General features: G+C 40.6%; 1 non-coding gene across 1 annotated transcript; it reads left to right on the forward strand.

Moving 5' to 3' along the window:
- The first annotated feature begins 5407 nt into the window (after window positions 1-5407).
- LOC141624186 (small nucleolar RNA R71) lies at window positions 5408-5514 on the forward strand. The gene has a single exon (XR_012533996.1). It is a non-coding gene; the product is annotated as a small nucleolar RNA R71 (small nucleolar RNA).
- The last annotated feature ends 3042 nt before the right edge of the window (window positions 5515-8556 follow it).

Consider the following 8556-nt stretch of genomic DNA (forward strand, 5'->3'; position numbering starts at 1 on the left):
CATGCGGTCTTCAATATCCTCATGTCTCGGATGTGGCGTAGTCAATCAAAGTGAACAAGGATGAACAAACACAATATATACAAGACAATATATACAAAGGAAATGAACTTGTTTTTGGTTTTTCAATTTTTCAAATTTTTATGATTTTTGAAATTTTTTCAATTTTTATGGTTTTTGAATAAAAGTTAAGTGTTAGAATTCCCATCCCCACACTAATATGGGCATTGTCCTCAATGGCCAAAATGATGGAAATTATGCAAAGATGATGCATGATTTCTATACTAAATGCAATTCTACACTAAGCTATACTACATGATGCATGGTTTTTGTTATGACGGAGAGGATAATTTAGATTACCTCCCGTTGCGTATGCATTAACTTCCCCAAACCAAATAAGACACTATTGCTAATGTCAAAGCATGGGGGAGTTCATGCACATGCTATGCTATGCATGAAACTAGATTGTCATTTTGGATTTTCAAAAATGGGAACAATAAAGAACACCTCAAAGGAACCGAGGTGTGAGTCCTTTGATGTTGCTAGGACTAAACCAACAATGATCAAAATGAAATAAAATACAAAGAGATATAGACAAACCGTGGGAGTGTAGGAGTCTCCAAGGCTAGTCTTCCATCATGCTATTATCATCACCACTTCCCTCATGAGAAGTGGTCACATTGCCACTTTCCTTGGCACTTTCTTCTTTGCTTTCTTCACCATCATCTTCCTCATCATTATCTTCACCATCTCTTTCTTCATCTCCACTTGCTTCTTCCTCAATGTTGTCATCAATCTCCTCATCATTTCCAACAACCTCATTGTCTTCCACCACGTCCCTTGATGCACCCGGAAATAAGGCTTCTCTATCCGCCCAACTAGGCAAAGGACAAGATGGATCGAGGAGTCCTTGCCTAGCTAGATGTAGGAGGGGAGGATATTGAGCCAAATATGCATTCTTCCGATCTTCATAAGCTTGCTTGTGCATGGCTTGCATAAGAAGAGTTACATAGTCTTTCCCAATTTCAACTCCTTGCGGTTTGAACTCTTCATAATCATAGGGGTAAGGTGGTATAACAATGGAAGAGGAGGGGGTTTCATGATCACCCTTTTGTTGTTGAATGATGTACTCGGCTTCCTTGGATAGGGGAAGTAAATAGTTGGTCCGGTGGACACTAAGACGGCAAATCTTTGCGGGTAGAGTGAATGATCGATCCTCACTTGTAAGCCACCCATACTTGGTATCAAGGGGATTATGAGCAACCCACTTAAACTTGTTAATCAAGATGGACATATCAATAAGATGGCCACCATCCTTAGCCGTGTACTTGCTATCCTTATTGAAATTAGGATCAAAGTGCTTGGCTAGGACCGTGACAAGGCCGCCATTAACAATAACGGTTTGACCCTTCTTCCCACTATCTACATGGAGCCATCTATCAACCAATAGCCTCAAAGAATTGTAAGGCTTGGTGTGAATTCTTCCAATATTCAAAGTTGATTCAAGGAGAATAAAATCGAGTCCCGTGAAATGATTGGTGTCTTTCCTAGCAATTATGGTATTTCCCACAACTTTGTGCCATATTCTTATGCCCGGATGATGGACCAAAAGAGCACGACAAGCTTTAAAATCTTCAAATTTCTTCCCGGAGATTGCCTCCCAAAGAGGCTCGGGATCATACTTCCCATATTGCTTATAAAATTTATGTTCATCGCTAAGACCCAAAATTTCACCCAATTCCGGAAAGGTAATGCGTCTACTAGTGTTAGCTAGACGAAACTCAATATTTTCCCTATTCTCAACTTTTGTCACTTTTAAAGAACTTAAGAATTCCAAGACAAGGGAGGGGTATGTTACTTCCTTCATTTCAAACAATTTCTTTAAACCCATGGCATTGAAAAAGACTCTTGTTTGTTCAAGAACACCCAACTTCTCTAAAGCATCTTGGCATATGAATTTGGTGGATTGAATTTGTTTCATAGCAAACTTGACAAATGTATTTCTATGGGAATCGGAAATGAATGTTACCTCCGGATAATGCAAGAGTTGATTAATTACCGGAGTAGAGGGTGATGCTTCCATAGAAATTTGTTGAGGTTGTTGCACTTCCAAGCTTGGTGTTGATACCACCATTGCCAAAGCCTTCTTCATTTGTAGAGCTTTTTGCCTTTGAGAGAGAGTTGTAGCCTTTGGTGCCTTTGTTGCCTTTGCTTTTGCTTTTGTTGCTCCCTTTGTTCTTGCCATTTGATGAGCTAACCAAGAAAAAGATCAAAAATCTTCAATTTGTAGAATGCCCAAATCGATTTTGAAGGTGAAAGGCTTTGCCTTTATGAGAACAAAAATCGACTCAAAGGTGAAGATTTTGTTCTTGGTTTTGATTGTTAATGAAGATGGAGTGATTGATTTGTTATTTGAAAGATGGTTTGATTTGATTTTGGTGAGTTTTGTTGAGGGTTTTTGTTTTTGAGATGGAGAGGATGAGGGTTTTGATGTTGTGGGTAGTGTTTATGAGTGAAATGAATGAATGAATGAAGGTGGGATGGGTATTTAAAGAACTCGACAATATTAGGACGCAGGGGCAATCCGTGCGGATTAGGCGCAATCCGCTCGGATTCTTCAGCTTCAAATTTTCAAAAATCCCGCCTAGAGACGGGCGGATTCTGGGGAATCCGCTCGGATTCTTCTGAGATGAGACGGGCGGATTTCGTGCGGTGACGGACGGATTCTTGTCCGCAGATTTTTCTTTGTTTTTCTTCAGCTGCAAGACGGGCGTCTTTTTCAAAAGACGGACGGATTCTGTGAGACGGGCGTCTTTCCAGGAATCCGCTCGGATTCTTCAACAGTCAAGAATTTTTGCAATTTCAGCTCAGCCCAAGACGGGCGTCTTCTCAACAGGACGCTCGGATCCTCTGCAGACGGGCGGATTCTCAGGAATCCGCTCGGATTGGTCCTTGTGTACACGGATTCAGTTCCATCCGTGCACCAACGCATTCCCTTATCATTCTTTCTTTCTTTCAAATCTTGTGTTCTTCATTGTGGGGGCACTACTAAGGCATGAATAGCCTAGGCAATTGCCATCCCCACACTAAGGTAAAGCACTACACATCAATTAAAATCATTAGTCCCTCCCTCACTTCTCTCTTACATGACAATTATTTTGATCAAAGTAAAAATAAATCCAAAAATGACAAAAATGCAATACAAAAATTGAAAAGTAAGTTAGGGAGTTAGAAATATTTACAAGTGGTGGTTTAGGGAGGACTCCACCAAACTCTCATTCTTGATGAGATGTCAAGGAGGCATGTTCAAGGTGTTGTTGATGTTGCTCAACACCTTGAAGAAGTAATCAAAAGCTTGTTCATTGTTATGGTAGAGGTCCTCAATAGACCGTGGTTCTTGTTGTTGATCATGATCGATGGCATGCCCAATGTAGGGATTAAAGATCCCTTCAAATTCGTCGTCCCAAAGACCACAAACTTCATTGAGTTGATAATTGAAAATCTCTTGCTTGGATGGAGACAACTCTCCCAATTTCTTTTCTTGGCCAATGAGGCCATCATCTTCTTCCTTGGTTGATTTTGATGAGCCTTGCAAGCTTTCCTTGTCAAAATTCACTTGCTCTTTGAATGGAGCATCTTCAACTTTCTTCCTCCATTGGAGTTCCGATTTCTTCTTCTCATCTTTCCGGCTATAATGATCAATCATGAAACATGGCTCATGCAAACGAGGAGCTCTCATGGTCTTGTCAAGATTAAAAGTTATACTTTCATCTCCCACTTCTAGAGTGAGCTCTCCATGTTTCACATCAATCACCGCACCCGCGGTGTGTAGGAAAGGTCTTCCTAAGATGATTGGAATGTTGGAATCTTCCTCCATATCAACAATGACAAAGTCCACCGGGATGAAAAACTTCCCAATTCGCACGGGGACATCTTCCCATATCCCTAGCAGTGTCTTCGTCGATCTATCGGCCATTTGAAGAGTGATATTGGTACATTTAAGCTCTCCCATTCCCAACCTTTTACTTACCGAGTACGGCATGACACTCACACTAGCCCCTAGATCACATAAGGCTTTGTTGATCGTTGTGTCGCCAATGGTACACGGTATTGAGAAGCTTCCCGGATCCTTTAATTTTGGAGGTGAATTCCCTTGAAGTATGGCACTACTCACCTTGGTGAAGGCGATAGTCTCAAGTTTCCGGATTGACTTCTTCTTTGTGAGGATATCTTTCATGTACTTTGCATAGGCCGGAACGTGATTGATTAATTCCGTGAAAGGAATTGAGACTTCTAAGTTCTTCACAATTTCCATGAACTTTCCAAGTTGATCATCAAATTTAGGCTTGGCTTGTCGACTTGGAAAAGGAAGTCTAATCACAATGGGCTCCTTTTCTTTGGCTTTGTCTTCATTTTTCTTTGAGCTTTCTTCTTTTGATGATTCCCCTTCTTTGGGACCTTGCACCACAACTTCATTCTCACTAGCTCTCACAACTTCATCCTCAACTTGCTCCTTCGGTGCTTCATACCTTGTACCACTTCTCAAGTGAATGGCACTAACCGTTTCATGTCTAGGGGATTACTTTGAGGTGGTAATTGCCCCTTTTGTCTTTGTGAGCTTGAAGATGCTAGTTGGGTCAATTGTGTTTCCAACATCTTGGTGTGAGCTAGAATGTTGTTGATGGTGGTGTCTTTTGCTTGGCTATCTTTTTGCATTTGGGTGAAAAATTCTTGTTGATTCTTTTGCATTTGGAGGACCGCTTTTTGGACATCAAAACTTTGGTCATTGTGGTGATTGTATGGATTTTGATTTTGGTAACCTTGGTTTTGATTGTAAAAGGGTCTTTGATTTTGATTTCTCATGGGTGGTGGAGTGTATGTTGTTTGAGGGTTTTGGACATTTTGGCTTTTGTATGAGAGATTTGGATGGAACTTGGTGTTTTCATTGTAAAAATTTGAATAAGGGGTACCACTTTTGTAAGCTTGGAAAGCATTGACTTGCTCGGTTGTTCCCCTACATTCGCTTGAGTCATGACCCAAGGTTCCACAATTCTCACATATCCCGCTTGGGATTGATGAGTATGCCGTCATGGCATTGACATGATGCTTTGATGATTTTGAGCTTTCCTCAAGTCTAGCCATAGCTTGTTCAAACTTCAAGTTGATTGTGTCAATGTGAGCACTAAGTTGAGCACCCAATTGAGTAACGGTGTCTACTTCATACTTTCCTCCTCTAGTAGCCTTGCGAGGCCTACTATATTGCGAATTATGGACCGCCATTTCCTCAATCTTGTTCCATGTTTGATTGTCATCAACTTCGGTGAACATTCCATTTGATCCCATATTGAGAATGTTCCTTGAATCTTCATATAAACCATTCCAAAATTGTTGCACTAAAAACCATTCGCTAAGTCCATGGTGAGGACATGAGCGACAAATACCTTTGAACCGCTCCCAAGCTTCATACAAAGACTCTTCATCCCTTTGCTTAAAACCCGTAATTTGAGCTCTTAGCATATTGGTCTTTTCCGGTGGGTAGAATTTTTTGTAGAAAGCTAGAGCTAGCTTCTTCCAAGAATCTATTCCAAGGGTGGCCTTATCAAGGCCCTTCAACCATTGCTTTGCGGTGCCGATTAACGAAAAAGGAAATAAGACCCATCTTATTTGGTCTTGAGTCACGCCCGTTTGAGAGATAGCTTCACAATAATCACAAAAGGTTTCCATATGAGAATGAGGGTCCTCACTAGGCATTCCCCCGAATTGGCTCCTCTCAACTAGTTGGATGAAGGCGGACTTGGCAATAAAGTTTCCGGTAAGATGTTGTGGGGTAGGAGTACCATTTGGTAGATCCTCCTCGGTGGGTATAGAGTGTGACGAGAATTTAGGCATTGTAGGTGGATTTTGTGTGGTATTGTTTAATGGGTTTTCTTCTCCTTCTATTGCGAAAGGATTGACAAACTCACTAGTGGGTTGAACAACTTCACCAACACCTCCCAAATTCCTCCTAACAAGTCTCCTATTATTCGTCAAGGTTCTTTCAATTTCACGGTCAAAAGGTAACAAATCTCTTTGTAACCTTCTAGACATGCAAAATATCAAACAACTAGAAAACAATTAGAACAAACCTTGAGGAGTTTTACTTCCCCAAGGTGAAGAAAGACACAACTAAAAACAATAAAAGAAATCTTAAATCAATTAAACACCGTCCCCGGCAACGGCGCCATTTTTGATCGGAGCCATTTCGTGTTCACAATTAAGCATATGTGGTCGTTGGTCAATGGTCGATACAAAACACAATTTATACTTCACAAACAACTCTACAATTAGTAAAGAGGCAAGTAAAGGTCGGATCCCAAGGGACGGGTATTGAAATGAAGATTCTATTGTAACTAGCGGTGTCTAGGGGTGTCACAAATTGGGTTGATGTAGAAGGTTACTAAACTAAGATAGCAATGAAAATAAACTAACAAGATAAATAAAATAAGGGTGTAAACAATTGATTAAAAGCACTAGGGTGTCATGGGTTCATAGGGGAATCATGGGATATGATCATACAAACATGTTCTCAAATTATAAGCAAGCAATTATTGTTGTGATGGATTGAGTTGGGTTATATCTTACAATCCTAGGAAAGTTTGGGTCCCGGAGCCGAATCTCTTGGATTGTACAACACCAACAAGTCGACTTAATCTTCCCTACTTAACACATGCATGGTCTAACAAGACTCGAGTTGGGTTATGTCTTACAAGTCAAGTTGAAAGGATAGAAGATGATAGTAAATGCAAGGATTCATAGGCTTAGCATTTCATCAAATATAACATGTGCATGTATTAAGATCAAAACAAGCAAGCAAATAAGATATGAAAGCATATTAATTTAAGCATGAATCATTCCCATGTTGGTTTCCCCTAATCACCCATTAAACCCTAGCTAAGAGACTACTCACTCATTATCATATTGATCATGCTAGAAAGGTTGTCAATCATACTAACATAATGAAACATGATGAATAAATGAAAGTAATTAGCAATAATTAAAAAGGGATTAAGAGATTATACCTACTAATGATTCCAATAATAAAGCAAGAATAATAGAAGTACTTGAATCCTAGATTGAGAGGTTGTCAATCTCCCAATAATAACCCAAATAATCTTCAATTACCCAAAATAAAGTAAGAACAAGAGAGAGATTAAAGAACTAAAACTTGGATTAAAACTTGATTAATATTTGATTACAATATTGAAGAGAGATTTGATTGATATTAACTACACTAATTATTGATAAGAAGAACATGCTCCTCTAATTAGACTAATGGGGTATTTATAGTGAAAATTAGGGAGGATGCATTAGGGTTAACTAAGGGCTAAACTAGTAATTACACTTTTTAAGTTGAGCAAGGAGCCTCCGGGATTATCCGAGAGAAGGGCTTCTCTTATCGATGCTTGAGGAATGAAAACGTTCTGTGCTGCGATCCGTGCGGATGGGAGTCGGGACGGCCGGATCTGGGCTGAGGAATCCGAGCGGATTCTTGGGCAAGACGCTCGGACTGGCGAGGGGGAATCCGAGCGGATTCCTTTGCGGGACGCTCGGATTGGTGAGGACGGACGGATTCTCTACAATCCGTTCGGATTGTAGTTCAGAACTTTCCTTCTTCTTTTTCTTCCCTTTTCTTCATGAATTCCTTGGGGATTTCCTTGGGGACTCAAGGATCCTTTTCTCAACAATGCTCTTCTACTATGCTATGTACAAAGGCCTTCTAGTCTTGTCTCTCCTTGATGCTTGGTCATTGAATATGATCAATTTAGCCTTGTTTTGCCATGAAAATGCAAGATTCTTACTCCTTTCCTACCAAGGGATCAAAATCTCAAAGAATATGCAAAACAAAGAACTAAAGATAAGAAATGACCCAAATAGGCACTAAAAAGCATAGAAACAATGGTAATTCGGGGGCTAAATATGCGCCAATTATGGTCACATCAGTTGCTCTCTGGGTCGTAATACATGTTGCGTGCAGTTGGTATTTGCATTTCCACTAGCAACATTGCTTCTACTCCATAGACTATGTTAAAGGGGTGTATGTCCTGTGGACTCTTTGACTGTGGTTCTGAGTGACCATAGGACGCTTTCAAGATCGTCTATCCATGCTCCTTTTAGCTCATCCAGGCATTTTCTTAGGCCGACCAGTATTTGCTTATTGGCGGCCTCTGCCTGACCATTGCTCTGTGGGTGGCAAACAGCAGAATAGGCATGTCCGACGTTGTAGTTCTCTAACCATTCCCTTAGCTTCGGATTGTCGAATTTTATCCCGTGGTCAAAGACCATTATTTGGGGATGCCGAATCTGGTGATGATGTTTTGCCATATGACTTTTCTTACTACTGCTTCAGTGATTCTGACCACGACCTCTGCTTCCACCCATTTTGAAAAGTAGTCGATGGTAATGACCAGGAACCTACTTCCTCCACTCGTGGCGGTGAAGTGGCCTAGTATGTCCATCCCCCACTAGGTGAAAGGTATCAAGCTTAGCACTGGCTGCAGGTCCCTTGCTGGTGTATGTATG

Source organism: Silene latifolia, chromosome X (genome assembly GCF_048544455.1).
Source record: "Silene latifolia isolate original U9 population chromosome X, ASM4854445v1, whole genome shotgun sequence".
NCBI classification, from domain to species: Eukaryota; Viridiplantae; Streptophyta; class Magnoliopsida; order Caryophyllales; family Caryophyllaceae; genus Silene; species Silene latifolia.